The 5,446-nt window shown below is 39.5% G+C and overlaps 2 non-coding genes across 2 annotated transcripts; both read right to left on the bottom strand.

The window, feature by feature from the left end:
- Positions 1–959: 959 nt before the first annotated feature.
- Positions 960–1,030, bottom strand: TRNAG-GCC (transfer RNA glycine (anticodon GCC)). Its single transcript has one exon. It is a non-coding gene; the product is annotated as a tRNA-Gly (tRNA).
- Positions 1,031–4,567: 3,537 nt separating this feature from the next.
- Positions 4,568–4,638, bottom strand: TRNAG-GCC (transfer RNA glycine (anticodon GCC)). Its single transcript has one exon. It is a non-coding gene; the product is annotated as a tRNA-Gly (tRNA).
- Between the last annotated feature and the right edge of the window lie 808 nt (positions 4,639–5,446).

The raw sequence follows: 5,446 nt of genomic DNA, 5'->3' as shown, positions 1-5,446 counted from the left end.
CTCCTATCCTCCCTTTCTCCTTCCCCTTCGCTCTTTCTCTTCGCCCCCTCCCCCTCCCCTTCGCTCTCCCTCCTCGCCCCCTCCCCCTCCCCCTCCCCACCCACTCTCACACATATCCCCTTCCACACACAAACATCACCACCTAAATCGCCCTCGGCCGCCCACGCCCACGCAGCGGCCGAGGAAAGCGAGATTGAGAGCTGCCGGGCGTGAATTTAATGGCCCCAAAGACGACGGCTCTTCGTTGTTGCAATTAAGACGTAAATATCCTTTCGAAGAGACCAATGGCGGTGTCTTAGAAAACGGGGGCGGGGAGGAGTGCTGTGTTTTTGTTTCTTTTTTCGTCTTATTTGGATTTTTGTGCTTGTTATCGTCCTCTTTGTTTATTCTTCTATTTAGGAGTTATCATTATCTTTGTTACCTATGATATGACGAATATCATTATTATCGATATAGTGTCATCATTATTATTATTATTGTTATTATCATTGTTAATATTATGATTATTATTATCATTATTATTATCATTATCAACATCACTATTATTATCATCATCATTATTTTCATTATCATTATTGTCATCATTATTGTTATTACCATTATCATTACTATCTGTTATTTTCATCACCATCACTATTGTTATCATTACTGTTATCATTATTATTATCACTACTATTAGCATTATTATCATAATCATTATTATCATCATTACTCTTACTATTATAATTATCATTATTTTCTCTTCTTTTTCTGTCTCTCTCTTCACTTCGCTCGAAGTGCCGTAGAAAATACTCTTCCGTTGAGAGGCTGTGAGGGAAAGCTCCTGTGATAGAAAAAAGGAAAAAAGGAGGTAAACTAGAAAAAATCGCAGGCTATTCCAAAAACTCAAAAAATATCCTTAAATATTGTATAAATGGTTGCACCATTCCAGGACCCAAAAAATACCTTTGAGTAAACATTGCATCGGCCGGGAATCGAACCCGGGCCTCCCGCGTGGCAGGCGAGAATTCTACCACTGAACCACCGATGCACATTTTATTAGTGGTAAATATTAGAATTTTATACTAATATACTTACTAAAGCCGTATTTTTGTCGAGAAATTGATCAAGCCTTACTTAATTAAGGCGGTTAAACTCAAGCCTGGCTGTTTTTGAAAACGCTTATTGGTACGCATGGCAACTTTATATTGCTCTCATGTTCACTTCTAAACTTTATGACAGCCTTTTTGAAAGAACTTTCGGTGAAGAAATGCACAAATAAGTAGTAAGCACATTTGCAACCCCCTCCACTACCTCTGTGATAATCAACTATAGCTTACTGGTTTGTCGTACAATTTTACCTGATTTTTAGTCCAAAAAAGAGCCATATACACAGTATCAGTTTTATTAATAACCCACCCCTCTTTGTCTCTTGTTTCACTAATCTACTTGAAATAACTGCAGAGGAGGGCGATACCCAGAGGAAGCCATTGTATTTGTTTACATATGACGTCACGCTTCAGCTCGACCACAGTCAGCACACGCTGGCACAGGCGGGCTCGCGTCACTGCATACAAGCCCGGCGTAGCATCTGCTCCGGAAATCTGGCTTATCCTTATCAAGACACAGTCGACAGCGACTTGTGACGTCATCAAGGTACGCTCAAGAGTTGACGCGCCAAAAACAGAAAAGTCGCCCGGCTCAAGATTTGGCACGACAAAAATGCTGCTTTCATTTCTCTTTTTTTCTCGTTTTTACTATATATCTTTTCAGCCAATTTTGTTTCATTCTTTCCTTTCCTCTTTCTTATTCCCACTATCTCCCTCCCTCTTTCTTATTCCCACTCTCTCTCTCTCTCTCTCTCACCTTCTGCGGACTATATAGCATGTTTATTTTACGATACCGGATGTATTAATAACAAATATTCGAAAAATACATATTCTCGTAATAAAGAACCAGGTATGCATCTCAAGAGCCAGATCAGAGTTATCTCCCACTTATGTTCTCTCAAAAAACCTGACTACCTTTGATCGCCACCCCATTCCCATTCCAGCCTCTGCACCCGCGTAACAACAGATGGGAAAAGCCTCCATAAAACAGGAATGTCTGGAACAAACAGACAAACCGGGATCGACTGTGCTACCCCTAATGCCTGATTTCTCCTCCTGTTCATACGTGTCTTTACTGCGTTTAATTAACTTCATTTAGCTCCAGTGTTTATTACTTCTCGTGTACCATAACGTAAGCTATTCGCGTTATGTTATACACCTAATTTGTTAAAAAACTTTTGTTTTTATATCTCATTCTTATTTTGTGTTGGTTGGAAGTTTCAATATACTAAAACACCCATCACAAACTGGTATCACCGAGGGATTGTAACGCGCCCTCTTATATATATATATTCTTTGAAATCGTGGATAACTCGCCACGTATTTAACAATATCACTAAATACCGTGCCGCTGAATCTTTTTTTTTTTTTTTTTTTTCATCACTATCACGTGACCACAGCCGTGAAATGCAACGCGTCAGGCAGTTAGTGTTAATGGTGTCCCCCTTGTCTCAATTTCCCACCTATTTTTTTCTCTAATTTTTCTCTCTCTCTGAATAACCCCAAGTGCATGTAACGAATGGAATTATACTTTGTATTGTTAAAGGAATGACATTCATATGTACAGTTATTCCAAATTGCATTTTTTAAAAACAGTAACGGAATTATTTTTTCTTTTAGACAAATGCCGCATTACATATTCTTTGAGCTAGTAATTTTATCTTTACTTTGCAAAATTTGGTACCTGAATACCGCGCTTTGAAGTATCTTTCCAAGAGTATTGTTTGTTCCTTTCATAAGTCAAGATTCACTTGTATCACATATGCATCCATATAAATATATATATATATATATATATATATATATATATATATATATATGTGTATGTATATATTTTTGGAATACCATAAAAATTAGGTCAGTTTGATAGGTCACTTTGCATTCTAACTAACGAAAATATTACATTAAATAGTCTGACCTGTTTTTTAAGACGAACATGCTAAGTAAACAACTTCCATATATACATTTTTTAATGTTATTTTTTCGTTTGTTATATGCTTTATTTATATGTATAACGTCCCTTTATAACTTAACGTATTAATTTGTCTATCCTATTTTTTGTTATAATTTTCTCCTTCCTTTTTATATCGTTAGCAAAGTCATCCTTTAAGATATGATTGTGTCTCAGTTATTCTTATTCAATATATGTATCGTAAATCACAATATTATTCTTTTACTGATTCATCATTTTTACAAAGCCGTATTAGTTGTATGCGATTGATTGTCTTTCGAAAAAAACTCACTTCATAACTCACTGTAGACACACCAATTGCCCTTCGCACTCTTGCATTAACTCATCTCACATTTCTGGTGAATATTAAGTGGGTATTAACTTGCACAGTATTTCTCACCTCAACTATTTCTTTTCTGCTAATACCTCCTCCCTCAATCACCTGCTTGACCGATACCTATAGTAACGACTACGCATGGTTGAACGATGGTGCTTTTGGGATTGTTCAGCCTCTTTCATTCATCACTGAACCAATCTTGGCTAATCTGCTATGCCTCTGTTAAAGAAAATGAACCATTTTTCGGACAAGATTCGAGTTTTCACCGCATTCACCCCGTCTCAGCCTACCACAGACCACCTCTACGATTGAGACCCGGGTCTGCTTTAATCAAATCGGCCGTCAGACCGGTCACTCATTTCATTACCCGTCCGAGCCTGCCCCGATTTTCGGCTTCTGCAGCTACGACGGTCGATGAGAAGACACTTATTATACTGATCTATTAGACGGTCCCCTTAAGAATAAGTACCCCAACACGGTTACACGTCACCTGGCACAACTCCGTAACTCCGTCTTTTTAGCTAACAGAGCCATGAGTACTGCTCCCTGAAGCAAAACGTCCTATTCAACGGTCACGTCAAGGTTTACCGCCAGCATGGTAACATTTCGCCCGGCATAGCTCCGGTGTTCGGCCAAGCAGCTATTCTTCCCTTAGAGAACTCACCTCGAGTAAGGTAACCCCCACATGGCCATGCCATTAAGTACTATATTTGTATGTCTTTAACAGATAACATAAATGCAAAGGTTGGTAACTTTACTTTCAACTTACTTGTCCTATTCTGCAACCCCTACATATATAAGTGTCAGTTGAACTACATGTTGCAAAAGGGGACAAGCAAGTTCAGCTTACCCGAATTCTTTCAGTTTTAACTTATTTTGATATGTTTATAAACATCTAAATATCTGTAGCCCCCCCACCCTCTACCGTTCTCTATCTTTCTCACTTTTATTCTCTCTCTCTCTCTCTCTCTCTCTCTCTTTCTCTCTCTCTCCCCCTCTCTCTCTCTCTCTCTCTCTCTCGTTTTCTCTTTCTCTCTCTCTCCATTTCAGACAAGTGCCGTAGAAAACACCCTTCCGTTGAAGAGGCTGTGAGGGAAGGCTTCTATGAGAGAAAAAAACATGGAAAAAGAAGGAAAACTGGAGCAGCTCGAAGACCATTCCAGGACCCAAAAAATAACTTTGTGTAGACTTTGGATCGGCCGGGAATCGAACCCGGGCCTCCCGTGTGGCAGGCAAGAATTCTACCACTGAACCACCGATACATACTTGAGTAGGGGAAAAGGAGATTATTGTATAAAATATTTTAATGGATTCCCTCTTTTCTCGTATTTACTTTATTTTTTTGTTGTTTTTTCAGCTAATTTCGTTTTATTCTCTCTCGCTCTCTCCCTCTTCTCTACTCCCCCCCTCTCTCTCTGTCTTTCTCTGTATCTCTGTCTCTCTCTCTCTCCCTCCCTCCTTCCCTCCCCTCCCCTCCCCCTTCCCCTTCCCTCCCGTATCCATCCCCTTCCTCCCTCTACCTGCCGCCACCTCCTATCTCTGTTTTTTTTTCTTTCTTTTTTCTTTTTATTATTATTTTTTTTAATAAGTTAAGAAAAAAAAGTTACCGCAGACTCGACTTTCTAACCATGATAATGACTCACTCACGGAAGAATAATTTCACGTTTTGTGATGGAATGGAGGTTCCCCCCCCCTTTTTAATATGATTTTCTTTATTCTCGTTTTTTCCCCCTCGATGCTCTTTCCGTCTTTGTTTCTATGCCTGTCTTTTATCTCTACTTTCTTTTGTTCTTCTTGTTTCCTCTATCTTTCGGTTCGTTTTATATATATTTTTTCTTATATCTGCTTGTTTGCCTTTATCTCCCTCCTTTTGCATCGCTCTCTTCCTTTCCATCTTCTTACCCCGATCCTATATATAACTCCCCCTCTCCTTTTCCCTCTCCATTCCTACCTCTCCGAAGTTCCCTCTCCTCCCTCTCTCCCACTCCCTCCTCCTTTTCTTCTCCTTCCCCCTCCTTTCCTCCCTTTCTCTCTCCTTCACCTTTTCCTTCTTCTCGGCCCCCCCGATCT

Source organism: Penaeus japonicus, unplaced genomic scaffold (assembly GCF_977035675.1).
Source record: "Penaeus japonicus unplaced genomic scaffold, GWHDUDI00000001_assembly GWHDUDI00000029, whole genome shotgun sequence".
Classification (NCBI taxonomy): Eukaryota; Metazoa; Arthropoda; class Malacostraca; order Decapoda; family Penaeidae; genus Penaeus; species Penaeus japonicus.
This window is presented reverse-complemented; position numbering and strand designations above follow the sequence as displayed.